Source organism: Toxotes jaculatrix, chromosome 6 (assembly GCF_017976425.1).
Source record: "Toxotes jaculatrix isolate fToxJac2 chromosome 6, fToxJac2.pri, whole genome shotgun sequence".
NCBI lineage: Eukaryota > Metazoa > Chordata > Actinopteri > Toxotidae > Toxotes > Toxotes jaculatrix.
Genome location: NC_054399.1, coordinates 20,924,755 through 20,944,211, shown reverse-complemented (window position 1 = coordinate 20,944,211; position 19,457 = coordinate 20,924,755). Strand labels below are relative to the sequence as shown.

The 19,457-nt window shown below is 39.5% G+C and overlaps 1 protein-coding gene across 1 annotated transcript in view; it reads right to left on the bottom strand.

Moving 5' to 3' along the window:
• Nucleotides 1–3,061, bottom strand: part of bcar3 (BCAR3 adaptor protein, NSP family member) — a 44,731-nt gene extending 41,670 nt beyond the window's left edge. Inside the window, exon 1 of the mRNA XM_041040966.1 lies at nt 2,912–3,061. The gene's annotated coding sequence lies outside the window, so the exon portion shown is untranslated. The remainder of the gene's footprint in view (nt 1–2,911) is intronic.
• Nucleotides 3,062–19,457: the final 16,396 nt, after the last annotated feature.

Genomic DNA, 19,457 nt, shown 5'->3' with positions numbered 1-19,457 from the left:
TATGTGTGTGTGTCTCTCTAACATTCACACATAACTGCCCTTAGTGTGTGTGCACTCATTTTATGTCTACAGCTAAATGTAGAGACGTGTTGTCTGTGTATAGTCACTGACCACCACACTGTGAGCCAGTCACTCAGTCACACACAGAAACAGCCAGCTGAGTTAGTCAGTAGCACAGGAAGTATACACAGCCTTTATTTAAAATGTAAGTAACAAGGCTGCAATTTAAAAGCACTGCATTACTACACTTTCAAAGTGATTTTGAGGTATGAGAACAAAAATGGAAAATTTCTGGACCAATAACTTTAAGATGTACGTAAAATATTGTTTGAACTACCATAAAGATGGCACGACAGAGCTGTGTCTAAACTACATCATCTAAACATCTTTGACTAACCTGGTAACGTGCTTGATAATGTGATATCAAATGAAATGACAAGCTAAAGTGACATGAGATGGTCAATACTTTTGTGTTTATGTTACTTACAAGACACCACCAAGTCCAACCAAGACTCAGTGTGTCATTCTTCATGTCTGACAACGCTCCATTATGCAGATGACATAAAAAAAAAGCAGTCTCTTAAAGGAATTGTCTGGCTTTTGTGGGAAGTACATTTATTTGCTTTCTGGCTGAGAGTTGGATTAGAAGATTGATACCACTCTCATGTCTGTATGCTAAGTATGGAGATATAATTAGCTTAGCTTAGCATTGAGACTGGACATAGGGGAACATGTCTGGCATAGCTCTTGTCAGTTAAAGCCAATTCATGGTTTCCACAGCTCAAAATCAGAGTCCACACGGACTGTCTGCTCTGTGAGCCCGCCACCTGCAAATGCACCAGACAAGTAAACTGGAAGCTTATTTCATGCACCGTGAGCATGTAATGTTAATTTCCCATCCTTCGACCTGGTTTTTCCATGTTGTTCAGCCAAATGTAACAAACAAAGGAGCTCTCCTTCTTGCTGTCAAGAGGTCGCCATCATGTTTTCTATTGTGCATGTGTGGAACATGTCTGTTTTTGCATACCCCCAATTGTAGTATGAACAGAAGCGCATCTGTATCTGCGTGCACAATCTGCGTCTGAGGGCAAGTGGGAAAAATCGCAACTGTTCTGCTCCCTGTAAAACTTTTGGGAAAACTACAACTTGTGCTTTTTCATTTCTGTTTTCATAGGGATTGAACCAATAAGTGCATAGGTTCAGATAAGCAGTTTGTTTTTTACCATTGGAAAGGGCCAGATGAGTTGTTTTTCCCATGTTTCCTGTCTTTATAAGTTAAGATAACCACCTGCAGTCTGGCTTCATATTTAACGTACAGATATGAGAATGTCATTGATCGTCTCATTCAACTTTCTGCAAGAAGGCAAAAAAAAAAAACAACATATTTTCCAAGAAGCTGAACTACTCCTTTAACAAAGAGAGGCTAGATATTTCAGATTTAAGTAACAAAGGTAAATGTAAATGGACTGATGGCCCTTTCAGATTGCTGTATTACTGATGTATATATGGGATATATGGGAATCAAAGAAAGGCGCTAAGGTGAAAAGTATGATACTTTCCACAAAGTGTTGATGCTGACAGTACCTCATAATTGTACTCATGTCCTTTTTTAAACTTTCCTTCTAGTCAGTCAGTCAGTCAGTCCTTGTAAAGACCATCAGGTCACATAGTGCTGACGACTGGCTGGAATACCAACCACCTCATCCCACTGGGGCAAGTAACACAACACCGCACACGCACAAACACACACTTCACATAACACTGCCACTGGAAGTACACAACCACTGCACAGTTAAAGCTGAGCTCTGAATCTGACGCAGACACGTTTCAGATTTAATTAAAGTGTAAACTCATTGGCTCAGTCCATCTTCACTTTAGTGTTCAGACACGACACTGACTAATGTCTGAAACAACCTGCTGCATATGTGTTTATCTGCACAACACACAAGAAACATCAACACGACACACACACACACAGATGCACACACACGTCTGTCTCTGTCATCATCTTGTGGGTGGCTTGCTGTTTAAAAATGTGTTCTCGTAAGTGAAGGTCAGAGTTTCAACCTGTTAAAAGTGTTCTTAAGCTAAAAAGTGAAGGCCTGTTTGATAAGAGACATTCACTGGTTTATTTTATTTAACAAATTTGACATATGTCAGATGTTAGTGTAACATTGTTCATATTAAATGGCTTCATTTGCTGTGTCAAATCATATCATTTATCATCAGTGTCATCTGATCTATTATACTGCTTTAGCAGGCAATCAATTTGTTGAATTTTTTATGGTATCTGACCAGAAAAAATAAACTTCTTAACCATTAAATTAATTCTAAACCATTAAAGTCAACATACATGCAGCTTTAGTGACTAAACTCACTTAAAAAACAAGTAAGTTGATGAAAAGAAATACCGTTGGTCTTATCTGTCATATTTCATGTAATTATTTCCTGCTGGGGTTTCCACAGTTAGCGCCGCCAATCTCAGCAACCACAGTTACACCCAGCGCCTTGGGATGGCAACTTATTGCTCAAAAAGTCCCTGAGTAAATCTAGCTCACTGCAAGCTGTAAACAATTCAACCAGAAGTGATGGAGAGAGGGACAGCAGAAGGACGAAGAGAAGGCATGGGAGTGTAAATTAAATAAACAGCAGCCACAGTGAGACAAAAAAAAAATCTAATTTTAACTTGTAGTGTCGATGATGAAAAGTCTGACAAACTGAGACAAAAGGAAAAAGCATTCAGAGCAGAAGATGAAAAGAAAGATAACTGTCTCACCTCTTTCTTCACTACTATCACCAGCTACATACACACATTCCTACACACACACACACACACACACACACACACACACACACACACACACTTACTATATATAAGTGCATGTTCAAAGACACACATTGTCATCCCTACCTGTCAGGATGGCCCCTTCCTTCTTTCTCTCTGGTTCCTCTTGTTTATCTTTGTGTTTTATAGGTTTGTATCAAAATTATTCCCTTTCATAGTTCATCTGAATGACTGGCTGGCTGACCGGCTGGAAGACTATACACTCGTGCTCCTTCAGACAGGCAACAACAAGTAGCACTGCACAACCACAAGCCCTGCCCTCCTCTTTCTCTCTCTGGGGAGTGATTTGCGAGCACCCAGCCCCTCCTCCTCCTCTACTGTGTTTGGGAGGAGTTTTCTTTCTTTCTTTTTTAGCAGAGTTGTCTCTTGACCCCCCCCCCCCCCCCCCCCCCCCCAACTCCTACCCCCAGCGCCGAAGAAAGCCCCCCCCCTCCACCCTGCTTCTGTGTTCCCCTGCACAGCCTCATATTTCATGCTCCAACTCTTTTTGTTTGGGACCTCTTACACCAACACCACCAACTGGTCTGGTACTTAGAGAAGATTTAGATGTGACCTAATGTTGCTATTTGCAGAGAGGGGTTGAAAAAAGTGTGATCTCTCCGTGGCTGTGACATGTTTGATCAACCCAAGGTGCACTCAAGACTCATGAAGTTTAACTACTTGACTCCATCTTGGCTGAAACATAAATCAGCTCAGAGTCAGACTTTAAAACTCTAGTTGGAGCGTTTGCTTAACGCTGCTTTCAAATATGGAAGGAATGTTGACAAAAAATGATTAAATTTCATCTGGTGAAGAGGATGAAACAAGTAGAAGAGCTCTGCCTGTGTCATTACATCAAGTATGAGATCATGTTGAATGTGTGTGTGCTGGCTGGCCCTCAGGACAACACTCTCTCCTGTCTTTGTCCTCCTGTTCCTCTGTATTGTCTAGAGTTGATAACACCCAGACACGTGCATGTGTGTTTCTGTGTGTGTGTGCTTCCTTTTAGACAATACAACGAGCCCATCCTGTTGCTATGAAAGCTGAGATGATGAGATGGCCCCGCATTACACACATACACACACACACACACACACACACACACACACACACACACACACACACACACACACACACACACACACACACACACACACACACACACACATACACACACACACAGATACTGCCACAGACTTTTGATCTTGAGCTATTCACACTAAATTTGTTAAGGTTGAGAAATCCACTGAAGTGCATCAGGGCCAAAAACATCCTCATTCTTTTTCTTTTTTTTTTAACCATCCTTTTTAGTTTAAGATAGTAGAACAATACTAGACATAGTAACTTTCTGACCAGCCACTCTTGCTGCAGCTGTGCATGCCCACTCAGATTTGCAAAACAATGGACATTTCCCCTACTCCAAATAAGTGGTTTCAATTATATGGCTAAACATTAGGTTTGCTGACAATCTGTGGGATCATTTGGCCATTCCTGCTTCCTGTCTTACTGTCCTCCGCTCACAGCGGTTAACTCGGTGAGTAAAATGTTACCATTAGCTGCAGGAATGATCAACAAAACTAAGAAATGAGAGTGATTCCCATTCCCAGCCTAGGGGTTGCACTTCCACCAGGGGTCATGAGATTTACCTCAGAGGTTGCAAGATGGTGTAGGAAAGAACAAAAGGCTAAATTCTGCCAATCAAATTATGCTTCATTTTTTTTTAATCTTTTATCATTGTTTGGCCTCTAAAATATGGTTTAATCCTCTTCCCACAACTTTAACCTATTCCAGTAAAACAATCTGAGAAGGGAAAATTACTCCTCAGTCATAACTGTCATAAGGAGTCATATGTGTGTGTGAGGCTGGGTTTTGCTCACATCTGAGTACTTTTTCTTTTCACCACACAGAGTACAGAAGAGGCTCACAAACATTCACCAAAACTAGTTACTAAGAGAAAGCAGAATCCCCACTAAAGTCATACTTCTAACAAACCACAAAATATTTCGTCAGTTAAATCCATGTCATATAAAGAGCCCAAGGCATTATGTAATGGTGATCTAATCATTAAATAAATATGTTTCTGGCCTATGTATAATAACCAACACTGTGATCAGAGAACACAGCCTGAATGTCAAAGCCAAGTTAAGAAGTTGCTCCTGGACTCCAGCAGAAGGTTGAAGGACTGTTTGGAAGTAAAAATATTCAGCTGATGCTGGTTTTCCTTTTTTTTTCTCCTGAGTAAATCTCAGTGCTGTCTCACACAGGCATGTGAAAAGTGTGTGTGTGAGTGTGTGTGTGTGAAGGTGGTATTTCCAGGAAGCTGCACAGTGAGTCAGGAGAGTAATCTGTAATCATCTCCTGAATCACCTGAGCCCTTCCAAAAAAAACAGGGATGGGAGGGGATTGTTGTTTTGAGAGCAGAACTGTAATCCTTGACTGACATACGTCCTCGTAACGAAAGATCCTATCAAGTTGTTTGCAAAAGAACAAAACGTTCATGATAGCAAGAACGGAGGCACATCCTCACACTTTTAAAGATTGACGCAATATAGTAAGTGAGTTTCCATCCACCAGTTTTTTAGTGCATTTTCAGTTTGTGCATAGAAAACACCTGAGTGGAAACAGAAGAAATAAAAAAAAACATTACTCAATTTACAACAGGAAACAAAAATAAATTTCCATCACATCATATGGGGTTTGATACTTTAAAATGACATCGTCTTGTTTCATCTTTTAATATTGCATAAGATTAGCAGATGGAAACACCCATTTATTAGCATTTTCTTTTTTTTTTTTTTGAATCATGGTATAACCACTAGATATACAAGTGATAATTTGATGATGGCGTGTCCCTAAAATGCGAAGAAAAACAGCTTGATGAATAGTGGAAATTCTTCCATTAATTGCACTGCACAGGAAGTATTTAAGAGCAAAGCTTTATCTTTCATTCCGGAAAAGGTCTGTAGACCAAAATATTTATTCTGATGGATTTTTAAAATGCTTTTAAAGTACAGCCATTTCCTGTAAATAAGTGTCATCAAGCCAAGCCCTGCTTTGGCACACTGGCACGCAGGCAGCATAGTGTGTTGGCAAAATGCCTCGCTGACTCATTCCTTTCCAAACACTGACTACCAATCCACCTCAGGGCACCTCAGGTTTCCCAAACCATTAAATGGATGGGTTTGGCTTCCCCACCTACAGAAGCTGCAACCTGCGCATAATCAGATCTGAAGATTATTGGTTGATTAGACTTGTAATTAAGTATTGGATGTTTCTTTCGTTTTGTTTTTGGTTCCTCTTCGTGTGGAATTTTCTGTTATTCCTGTAACTCCTCAGTAAGAAGATATGAACTGTACAAGGAACATTTTCCTAATTTCATCCTCTCCCCCTCCTTTCTCCATTTTCTCTCCCCCTCATTCCATAAACTCATCATCTCCCACTCCCTCCCCTCTGTTCGCCTCCTCCACTCCCTTGTTCCCTTTTAGATCTATACACACACATACTTGTGTTTCCATGTGTGTGTTTCTGATCAGAAAAGTGTGAAATGTAAACAGTGCAATGTTTAGGCCACTCCTCATTCCTCTGGTTTCAGCCTCGGGGTCTTACAATAAAAAAGTTTGCTGGTCGTAATCTGTCTCTCCAGGTTTCTGTGGAACTTGTGTCAGTTGATCCGTGTTCGTTTTAAATAACCTCACTATACTGAAGAATTTGACAGGAGCATCACTCATGATTCATGGCAGCTTTCACTTAATATGCATTTGTAAAGGTTGCAACATGCAGCAGCCTAGAGCGGTTGGCAAGATGTATTATAAAACCTGGGTTGGCGTTCATTTCGTACTTTCATTTTCGTAATATTTTTATATGAGACCATGTCCAATATTACATATAAATGCTCCCATTTAGACTTGTGAGACTGTCCCCGCCAGAAAAAAAACAGCATAGGTCATTTGTTCAAATCCCAAAAACAACAAATGTTTAAGTTTGTCTGACAAGACCTTGAGAGCCTTTAAGAAAAAATCGTATATATTTTGAAAGGCCGTCACAAATAATGTTCTGTTATTGGTTGTTCCAGATCAGATCAGCCATTTTGAAAGGAAATAACTGATCTGATCTATTTTGTCATTTTGTTTTAAGGAAACACATTAAACACTAAATTACTGAATATTACTAAATACTATATGACTGTAATTTGTAAAGGAATTGAACTGCCATAAACAAAAATGATGAAAGGCTTGTTACTGTTGCTTTTGATTGGCTGATTATAGCTGATGTTGCGTCTGAGTTGTTAGGAATGTGCCAAACGTGTGACCGCACACGTCCAACATTATTTATACCATAAACATGTAACATGAAATAAATGTTAACAAAATAAAAACCAGCCTCCACAATGTCCAGACTCACTCCAATGAGCTTTTTGTTTCATGGAGTATTTATGTTTTTGAATGGTCTTATCTCAAATCCGCCTAATGCTAGGAACTGGATCTTCGCTGTTTTGACAGACAAGAGATGATACAGTTGGTGTTACTGACATACGCAGACAGAAACAGGAAGATGTTGATAGTATTAACTCTAGGTCATGTTGATCACTCTGTCACCTTCACAAGAGAGATTATCCTGGTTCAGCCTGTACTCCAATACTGACTGAATGTTGTGTTCACAATGTCTTAAATATATCTCTACTAAGAAAAAAAAAAAAAACATCTTCCTCCTCAAAGTTGAAAATTGCAGTGAATTTTTGTGGTACTAATTATTTTACTTTTTATTCCTTGGACACTGAAATAGATTTCAGAACAAATTTAGTTCCCTTCTTTATCACAAGAGTACAGTTCAGCTGAAAAGAAACTCTCAGTTTGTGAAGTGGCAAGTAAATAAGTGCGTGAATCTCTGCTCTACTTCAACAGCTTCGATTGTGGTAAACACACTGTGACAGTTCGAGTGAGCTGACGGCTCTGGACGTATATAACTGCGAAACAGAAACTTCTATCTTTGGTCCACAGACCAACTAAATCCCAGCTGACCGCTGTAAGTATTTGGCCACCATGGCAACATCACCGTGCACCAGGGACACAAACAAGCAAACAAACTGTCTGCATCAACACCTGCTCTCTGGCGCACACCCACTAACAATGTAAAACTTGTGTCAGTCCATGTTTAGCATGGCATAGCATAGCAGCGTGTTGTCTGTGTGTGTTCTGGTGTTCACATTGTTAACTTTTCTTAGCTTATGAAATTCATTCAGCAAGAGACAACCTGAGTACATGAATGAATGAATGAATGCAAAAATGGATGCGTATATGGAAAATTAGATGCTAAATGTCCTATTTTTGTGAATCAAACCAAAGACACAGGCAGCACCATAGATGTCATGGTGCTTTTCATATTTTTTAAAATGTTTTACCTGAAAGATGCTCACATACACCCTCTCCTTTTACTTTGACGATAAATTATTTAATCCACGTGTTTAATAAGACTGAATCAAAATGGATCAATGTGTCAAATTCTATTTCCATGTGTACAGTGACATCTTTCCCCCCTAAAACACCTCATAACAGCGAAGAGTAAGCAGTGAAAAGTGAACAGGCAGTCCTGAGGGAGTTCAGTGATGGTGACTGGTGAATGGCAAATGTTAACTCCTGTGTGCAATTCATGCCTTTTATATACTCTTTGGAGTGCAGAAAAGCACAGACAGTAATAAACTTTATTTTTTTCCTTTTCCAGGGCCATGCTACATGAGTGTGTGTTAGCGTGCATCTGAAACCTGAAAGTGTGCAGCACATGATCCAAATTAGAGGCTGCAAGTGGAAAGCACATACTGCTGCTTTCAGATGACTACAGTGATCTAATAAACTTAGCAGCAGTAAATGACAGTGCTAGTTAAGCATCACCCATTAATGCCTTTAGGTGATATGAAATTATTATTAATTTCATTTGTGCCTCTGTGTGTTTCAGTGTAGACTGTGAAAATGAAGCGAAAAATAAACAACTTCTCACTTCCATTTTAGTTAGGCAGTGAACTGCAACTTAGCCTCTATGCTAATAAATGCTGCAATAATCTGACATTTTTTTCAACTTAAAATTACAAACTAGAACATAGCTGAGGTTAAAGTTCATCTTTTAAACATAATAAGTATCCACAGAATACCCTCAGCACTGTAACTAGACATAACTTCAAACTGAAACACCTCAAATATGTGAAATATGAGCATACACATGCGGGTTTACTGATGCCTCCTACTTCACCCTCTAATTGTTCTAATTGGAGCATCTCTACTTCTCTGGTGCATTTTAAATCCTGCCAACGAGGAAAGTACCTGGCACACACGCACACACACACACACACACACACACACACACACACACACACACACACACACACACACACACACACACACACACACACACACACACACACACACACACAAGGATTCCTATTCTAGACACGTAATCATATACTGTAGCCAACAAACAGTAATATGATGAAATTAATATGTGCCTGGACGCAGTGTGTGTGAGCATGCATGTGTTTTATGCTGAAGGTGCTCTCACAGGAATGCTCTTATCTGGGTCAAATGTTGAGTTGGCATTTTTGGAGGATGGCGCGTGTGCACGTTTGTGTGTGCGCGTGTGTGAAGGATACCATTAGCTGAACAAATCTGGCCTTTGTGGTAATGATAGGGGTGGCAGGCTGCCAGGCAGACAGATAATACCACAGTGGCTGGTGACTGAGTGATTTCAACTAGAGGCTGTTTCACCTCAGCAACGGTCCTAAACTTGCAGGTCAGGGCTCCACTAGCGGTCACACAGTGATCTCAGGAATGTGAAAATGTACGTTTTCAAAGGAATAATCTGTGGAGTCCTCCTCTGCTGTTTAATGTATGTGGCTGGCACTCACTGCTGCCTCGTTACTCACACATCACTTGTCAGTCAGGTTGGAGTTATTATAGGGACACTCTTTATTTCCTTTCAGTTCACAGTCTACCTCACCAGTTGTTCTTTTCTTCATTTCTTTATTTATTTCTGTTTTATTATAGCTGCTCTATCAGTTTGTTTGTCCAACACTTTGGTCCAGAGCTAAAAATCTTGACAACTATCAGATTGACTGGTGTAAAATTTGATACAGACATTCATGGTTGACAGAGGTTGAAAAATGTCACTTTCCACGTGTACAATAGTATGTATTTTGAAATACAGGTTTCACTTTCATTTAAAATCATGTCTTTTTAGCTTCAGTTTATTTTTGTTTAAGACCACAGACACATTATGATTAATTGCTTTGCAAAGAAATGTCATGTCATTTTTGATAAGAGAGATAAGAGAAATTAGGGAAGTAAGCAAGAGAGTCTGCAGGCTTTTCCTCCCTCATGCATGTTAAATGTTCCATGTGAACCATTTTTAACCCCCCCTTTTTTTTTACTATTTTAACTTTTCTCCTCTGATTTCTGAGGTTTTCGACATGTTAATCACCTCTTAACACTCTACAAAGGAAATGACTAGCAATAAAAGTAAATTTGCACAGAATTTAATGTTTGTCAAACATGGTGCTCTGAGTAAAAAGGTTTTTTTTTTTTTTCTTACCGCAGCTTTGAGGTCTGTTTTTGTTTTTAAACACGCTTCACTCCAGATGGGCCAGCAAATTGCCGGGTTAACTATGACATAGGAGGAGACTGAGCGTCTTTATAGTCACTGCTTCTTCTAACAAGTTCAGAAAGTCTGGCTTCTGAAAGATTGTCAATAGTTCAGCCAAGACAACCTGTGCACAGTGCGATTATTGAAGCAAATGTTGTAAATTTTGCCCGAGCTCACCAGTTTTAATTTTGTTTTAAGAATATTTCTGCCTTTGCAGTGTAAAAATGGTTGCATCAGTGTTCCTGTATTACACGTTAGCTTAGGAGAATCCACTAAAATAATGTATTCACTTAGTATAAATTGGATTCATGCGTGACTCAGTCACCAAGACAACAGTTAGATTTCTCACTATAATGCATGGGAAACTCAGCAAACAAAGCAGCCTGTCACACACACACACAGACCAACACGCACATCCACACATGCATACACACACTCCTAGAGGTGATTAAACTCAGCAGGACTGCAGGCCTCAGCACTCTTCTTCTAACTTACTGACAGCTTTGGAAGTGTTCACATTTATGTGTGTGTGTGTGTGTGTGTGTGTGTGTGTGTGTGTGTGTGTGTGTGTGTGTGTGTGTGTGTGTGTGTGTGTGTGTGTGTGTGTGTGTGTGTGACACAGTATTGTCCGCCAGCAGACAACCCCCACCACCACCAGCAGACCCCCCAGGCATAAGCATGTCTTTACATGACACTAATGCTATCCGTCTCTGTCTTTCTATCTACTCTCTGGGTTCACAGGCACAGAGACAGAGAGATGGAAACTTGGGGACTCCAACACGGAGCCGGAATCAGCAACCTGATGGTAAAGATAAGGAAAGATAATGTTTGGTCAGCCATGTGTGTGTGTGTGTGTGTGTGTGTGTATTTGAGTACCTCTCCTCCTCTCTCGCTCCTGGAGGAGGCGTAGAGAAGTGAGGAGGTGCAGGCGGTGGAGGTGATTGTGCACTCCAAGCTCCAAGAGGTCATACTCCGAAAGGTGGAGCAGGTCCTGGAAAACAGAAATGCACACAAAGTTAATCTGAAATGTACGACAAAGAAAAGCATCAAATATGCACATGAGAAGCTAGAACCAGGAACTGTTTGACATTTTTGCTTAAATGACACCAGAGGCACCAGCAAACTAACCCCCAACAATACCCCCAAATATAAAACTGTCACCAGCTACACAAAGAACAGAGTTTATTTAGTGTTTATTTAGTGTTGCTTTTTCATTATTAGAAACACCACCTTTACTTTAATATGAACTGCCTTACGTGTTATTGTCAGGCCAGAAAAATGAGACAAAGAGATCTGATTCTATAACCCAGGCTACAGATTGAACTTTGACAACAAGCCCAACAAGGTCTCAACCCTGACTTTGACCAGCGTCAGATGGTCATCTTACTCAGATATCTCTTTAAAACAGAGACAACAATATTTTCCGGGTCACTACTTTGATCTGAAAGTGGTATGGGACAGAGCCCAAGTTTGAACCTCTCTCTCTCTTCTCTGTTTTTTATTCTTTAGACAACTTTTTTGTCATTTCCCATGTGAACATCTGAGTGCAACACTTTAGCCCCGTTCAAACCTGGCATTAACAAGCGTCTCAGGTGATCTGATCAGATTTTTGATGCACTCATAATTACCCACATTGTGAATAAAACCAGCTTTGCTCAATTTGTATTTGTTGACGAATTAGTATGTACATCTGTTTCCAGGAAACATTTGCATTCACACTGCCCAGCCACCTCCGGATGTGCTCTGAGTGATCCCATCTCAAATGCGTCCTCAATGTGTCTCGGATGCGTCTTATCATGCAGGTAAGATACTGTTATGTTTGGTGGAAATTAGGTAAAACACAGTCAGTCTAGACAACTTAGTGGCTCCAGCAGAGCAAAAGAAAAATGCTGAGGCCACTGGTGACCTCCTATCTTCCAAAAGTGTGCCGTCTCCTCCCCTCATCCTGCTCCTGTTATTACAGCACTGTCTTAAACATACAAACAAACACACCCTGCCTCACTTCAACCCTCACTGTGGTATTAACATAAATGACCCCTGAAATAGCCCAGTGAAGGAGAGGTACAACGTCTTTGAACCAGAGCTCAACCTTATACAGTAGTGTAACTACACAAAAACACACATGTAAATGGCACACGCTGTCATCACAGGACACTCCCGGCTCAAACCAAGGCCTCTTTGTTTTGGTTTTTCCAACAATACGACCATTCTTCTAGTTCATCACAAACACTGCCCTATTTAGATGACACAACTATATAGTGGGCAAATCCATGAACACACACGCACAAAAGGCAAACTCCAGCTGAAACAGTGCACAATCAGATCACAGTCACTCTTAGTCACATACAGCAAGTTAGAAGTTATACACTCACCCACAACCACACACACATACCTGCATAGCAAAGTAGCCAGTTGCACACATACACACAAACAAACAAACCCAAAGTCACCCACTCACATACATGCACGTGCACAGTAACACAAACACACAAACAAGACAAGACTGAAAACTACAACCACTGCAGATGTACAGAGATACATAAGCATGCATACAACACACACACACACACACACACAGAGCCAGTCATTGCGGTCAACGTGCCTCAACAGCTCAGTAATAACACAGGTTAAAGAAGAAGACACTACATTAGTTCTGCTGATGTTAACATGAGTAACACATACCCCTTTACTGTGTGTGTGTGTGTGTGTGTGTGTGGGTGGGTGAGAGAGAGAGAGAGAGAGAGAGAGAGAGAGAGAGAGAGAGAGAGACACGGTTGGCATATCACAAGCCTGATCTATCTCTAAATCTTTCTCCCCTCCCTCTATCGTTCTCATCTCCCTCTTGTGTCCAACAGCAAGTTGACATGTTTTCTTTACTCAGATCATGCAGAGCTGAACAACAATATGAACTCTCATACCAGTCCTGTGGAGAGTTGATACAGCAGTTGTGAATGTTGGTTTTGCCTGCGTGAATGTTATTGCAACCATGAAGGTGCAAAGTGAATGAAAAGAGAGCAGAGATGCAGGGACAGTGCTGGACATCCTCATGTAGCTGTAATCTGGAATTTGGAATTAAAACCTATGTAAAAAAATATTTCTGAAGTTAAATTAAGCTTGTTACTCAACTCATTGTTGTTCACGCTATCGTAACAGTTGCATATGACAGAAAATTAAAAATCAGACTCTTATTGACTCGTTTGCCTGCAGTATGAGCACAACCTAAATGAAAGGGTGGGGCTGCAAAAGAGAACAGTATCTCCGCTAATGAAACCCTGTACATTCATTGTGGTTCTGAATATAATCACCGGTGGGAAATTTTGTCTACGTATAGGAAATTACTCACTGAACCATAAGATGAAGCACAAAGTTGTTTCAGTGGTTTTGAGACTCATCTGCGGTCCATCTGCTAATGGAGTATAAACACGAATATACACCAATATATTGGAGATGCTCTTTTGACACTACGTTCATGTAGCAGCTGGGTATGATAATGATGTTGGCCGAGCTGGTTTTACCACAGTGTGTGTTGTGTTAACGAGAAGCCTGAATGGCTGAGAAGCATCGAGCCGTATACTGTTGTTATAATATCCAGAGGAAGGTTAGCAACGCTGTGCTGAGCTTGTTATGCACAGAGAATGGTCGAGGAGAGTATGAGTCTTAGGTCTTATGCTCCCCATAGCTGCAATGAGTCTGTACACAGACAATTAAGAGTAAGGAAAGTGCCAGTAGCTTCAGTCGTCAGCCTCATGCATTTAGTTTAGACAACTTTTCTTTGAACTTTCCATTCAGTGCACAATTAAATTTAGTGGCTGTATGTAGATTCAAGCTCAGAAAGTAATTTAATTGTGGAATTCTGAGAGAAAATTTTACACAGAAGCTTCAGTCTCGACTCCATTATGGTTGAATGAGAATAAAACAACACTTCTTTTGTCTTTGTCTCGCCTTGTTGTGTCTGTATCTCTCTCCTTGCTGCTTTCACCTTCTTTTCAGATAATGCCTTCACTAATTACACCACTGCATTCTGGGTAGACATTAGCAGGAGGCAATGGAATAATTCATGTCTTATTGGCTAATCAATCCCATCTCCTAACCAATGGCTGTGTAGCATTCAGAATGAAGTGGGTTAATGGCTGGATGTTAAAACAGCCTCCACATCACTGTCCATTCAGTCTAATAGGCCTGTGATGAAGTTTTATTGGGCTGTTTTATTAGGCTGTTGTGGGAAACACTCTTAACAACAACTTTTCTTCCAGTTGGCTTTGCCAAAATAGAAACATTTTCTTATATAACATTGGTTCTTCAAGTATTTACTGAAATCCCCCTTTAAAACAGGCATGTTAAAGGGTTAGTTCAACCAAATGAAAAAAATGTTTTTACACTCATATTCAGATAGTATCAGTTTTTATACAAAATGTGGTGGGTGTCCTTTTTTTATTTTTACTTCTGCTGTATCATTGATGCTACAGTTTCTCTAAAGAAATTTCTTTGCCCCTTCCTCCCTGACTGGAATCAGTCTGGGTGCATGGATAATCCCTGGGATGTGTTTGGGTTTTGCTTCGGGTTTTATGACTGGAAAACATGGCAGTGGCTCTGGAAACTTGAAATTGTAAGCCAGCAAAATTTGGTTTCAAAAATAAATCTGAGACATGGGCCATGCAAATTCTGATTCAGGCTTAATTTCAGGTCCACGGTGCCATGTTCAGTTAGCTATATGTGGGACAAACTAATTAATAACTATTCAAGAGTTGTAAGACAGTTGGAGACAATGTCATTTGAAATGCTGTCATTTTAATCATGATTTAAACCTCCTACCTCCTCCCAGCTAACACATTTCTCACTAAATCTGACTGAGTGGCACTTAGTTAAAAACGTTACAGTGAATTTTTGTGGAAATGACTGACAATATTAACAATCTACGCTTAACAACACAAAATTGTTTGCAATGGTAAGTACCAACATAAAATGTTTTTTTTTGTAAGTCTAGGGAGAACAGATTACATTTGTTGTTTACTTTGCTCATCCAGACTTTCTCAAGAGGCTTTGGAGTTTGTTCCTGTAACCAAGTAGGTGTGTTTAGTCTACTGCTGCCTCAAGAGCTGTTTTAGAAACAGGAAGCTGAAAATATTTTGTTTGTGCATGTGCATGTGCTTGTATTACCTCTACACCATCATATTCCTGCTCCAGTGCTGTGCAGTACTGCGGCAGTCCCAGTTGGCTCAGCCATCGGGAGATAGACTGGTGCTTCATAGTGATACGTAAACACACACAGGCATGAACTCAGATGTACACACACTCTGCCACTCACACACTTCCTTTCCTCTTTCAGATGGAGCCTGAAACAGAGAAGGAATGAAAGAGAAACTGAATTTAGATGACTAGTGAATAAACAATCCAAACAATTAAAACAAAATTTAAAGTCATACCAAAACTCCAAATTGTGAAGCCTTTACTCTTTAATCTCACACAGTGGTCGATTCAACATGGTTTGCAATTACTACATGTAATCAAATTTAAAAATGAGAGACGCACAAACTAAGAGTTCTCATCTCCTCTCTGCTCAGTGACCTTTCACAGCTAATGGCTCTGGAATCTGACAGTTTACTAATAGTTGGCTTTTGGAAAGTACAAGAAGACTTGAATGATACATTTTAACACCATTTTAGGGGGTCTGGAAGTAGGAACGGGGAACAGTAATCCCAGAAAACTTGTGGGATGTTTTGCTGAAAATATCCAAACCAATTCAGGCAGTGAAAGACATAATTTGATACTATTCAAGGCTGCACACAAATTGCACTTCTACCCTACCAGACTTTAGAAAATATTCACAGAATCATTACCTCGTTTGTATAAAATGTGAGTTTAAGATGAAGGAGCAGTGGTTTTATTCATTCTATATGATGAGTATCAGTTAGTTCTGGTTTATGTGCTTTGAAATGTTGCTGTGAGAACAACTATTGAAAACTACGTAAATCCACTGTAAAGCAAAGAAGAATTGCAAACAGATGAAGAACAGGCCCATGTTGGTCAGAAAGCTACTGATACATTCCTGTGAATCTGAAAATGTAACACTAGAAATGCAATAAGGAATATGGGCCATGTCTAATGCCAAGACAAAATTCAATAAATGCTACATTAACAACAGACTAAATTTAAATCTATGGCAACTGTTCATGTACCTAACGACTAAGCCAAGTGTTTATTGTCTTTGGCCCACAGCATTGTAGCTACTCAACGTGTGATAAGTCAATGGGTTTTATCTGTATCTGTATACTGTGCTCAAAAATAATTATAATAATTGTTACTTGTCACTTTTACCCTTGGATTTCTATGTGTGAACACGCAAATATGTACAGGACAAGTGTTAAATAGACCATTGGTTTTCCACAGCAAGGCTGTAGCCAAGTTTTGTCCTTTATCAGTCTAATGGGCGATTAGCAGAAACACTACAGATACTCCGATGCTGTAAACACCCCCAGGTGATGATGTCTCAGTCTCAACAGAAGGCTGATACCAAGGCTGAGAATCAAACTGTGTCTGTGCCGCCAGTCAAGACAGAGCCACGTAACATTAAACAGAATGTTCAGCAAATAAGAGCTGATATCACCCAGACACCCCTGCTTATTACGACCAAAAATCATTTAACCAAGGAGCTTTAGGCTGTCACTAAGGCAACATACACACACACATGAACACAAGGTTATAAAATAATAATTGATGACAGTATCATGTTCCAATAAATCATGGTAAGTACAGTAGATACAGAATATATGTAGAAAATGTGCTGAGTTAAAAGCTGGCTCCCTTTAGAAAAAGCCTGTAAATCTCTACAGTATATCTGCAGACCAAAGAGTAGAGAACAGAACAGTTATCGTCAAATACAGGGCAGTGATCACTGCTCTGCATCAGAGTTTTTCAAACATGTGACATGAAGGGCTGAGAAGACCTCTGTCATTTTATTATTATGATCAACGAGAAAGAAAAGATACATAAATCAAAGTGCATATGGTATTTTTTTATGAGGAGATATGATATATTGTGATATGATCAATTTTCTAGAAAATTAATTGAGAAGCTATTAATAGTTAAAATAACTAGATGTTTTGGCTGTTTTTAGATAATCCATCAAATTATATGTACTTGATAAATGTATATTTTTCATTACACTGATGTAACTGATGCTCTTTGAAAGTCAGAAACATACTTGCTTCAACCCAAAGAACCAACTAATCAACTGATTTAAGAAAATTTACATAAAAGATTTTTGATTTTCTCCTGACAGTCTCCTAAGCTGCAGCCCTCAGGAATGGAAAAGATCTGAATTATATGGAAATAATGATGTTCCAGATCAATAGGAAACAAATTTATATCGATGAAAACAATAATTGCTTTCTCTGCAGTATTAGAGTACCTGTGTGTAGTCAGGTTGTATTACTGTATGTTGCCATCGTTACTGTGTCTGTTGTGTACTGTGTCGCACAAGTGGCAGAGCACACGTGCATGTAGGAGGTTGTGCTGCCATTACATGTTATTGTTCATGTGTGTGCGTCTGTATGAGTGCATGTGTGTGGTGACCTGTCATTGGTAAAGACGGGACAACAAAAGCCTTGACTGAGCATGAATAGTAACTCCCCCCCACCCAATACCATTAAGTGATGTCACATAAATGTACATGATGTCACTGACTATCACGAAAGGTTGTTAGACCCCACAACAACCAGCCACTCTCACATCAATCTAATCTATGAGTGTGTCATCATGTAGATTAGAGAAGAGGAGTCGTTCATACAGTATATGGACTCCTGTCAGTGTCTAACACCATTTCCAGTTTAACCTAATGGAGGAATGGAGGTCATTCAGAACAATGAATGACCTTTATGTTCCACTGGCAACAAGCTTATATACAGTTCATGTACAGTACCAGGCATCAGAAGGAGCAGCCTTTGCCCTCGTACGCTGCCTCTGGGCTCTTACATGATGCCAATGTCAGTATGTTAAATTATTTACCATGATTTCTACCTTACCTCTCCTTGTTGATCTTCTTGTTGTATGATCGCCAGCAGAATTACCTTTTCTGAAAGCTGATGGCATACAGTAGATGAATAATAAAGCTAAAAATGTATTGACACTGATATTAGGAGCCTTTCATGTTCATCTGTCTTTCTGTCTATCTATCTATCTATCTATCTATCTATCTATCTATCTATTATTATTATTATTATTATTATTATTATTATTATTATTATTATTATTATTATATTGACATATATTGGGCATATCTCTGAGCAACAATGTACAATGATTAGAAGCAAGCAACATGGATACAGGTAATTTTATATTGCAATGTCACTGTAAATCTTGTAGTATATCTTGTATTATATATACAGTGTGTATATATGCAATATAATTAATTTTCTGAAAAATCTACTGAGAAACTAATGACCAGACTGAAATGTGTTTTTGACTAATCCAGCCATGAACATAGATCATCTTCCTCTCTTACTCCTCAGTTCATCCATCAACTTAAATCCTCTTCCTAAACACTAGTGGAGACCACTGTAACGTAATGTAACAAACTACTGTTGCACCATACTTACACTGATGTTTAAAACTAGTAATCAGAGCAACGTAAAGATTATTTGTCTTTGTCCAAATTAGTCATTTCTTTGAAGCAGACTGTTTACAATCTGTATTTACAGTATATGTATGGTGCCTGTTAAATAAACAAACAAATAAAATAAATGTTAACTTTTATGTCTTAGTGAATCAGAAACAGGGAAAGCATGGGCACTGACATTAACTCTTTCTGCCTCTTTACCCCTCAGTATAAAACTTCACAAATAGGTAAATGTGAGAGCTCTGAGTGAACTTTACATGCAATTTACATCTAAGTCACCTCCAGCTGTTGTTTGGAGCTACCGCTGTGCCAGATTGCCGAGTTCACTTTCACTGATTTACAGGGATATCACAGAGGGAAAAGGGTCTAAGTAACAGTGTCTTCCATATAATT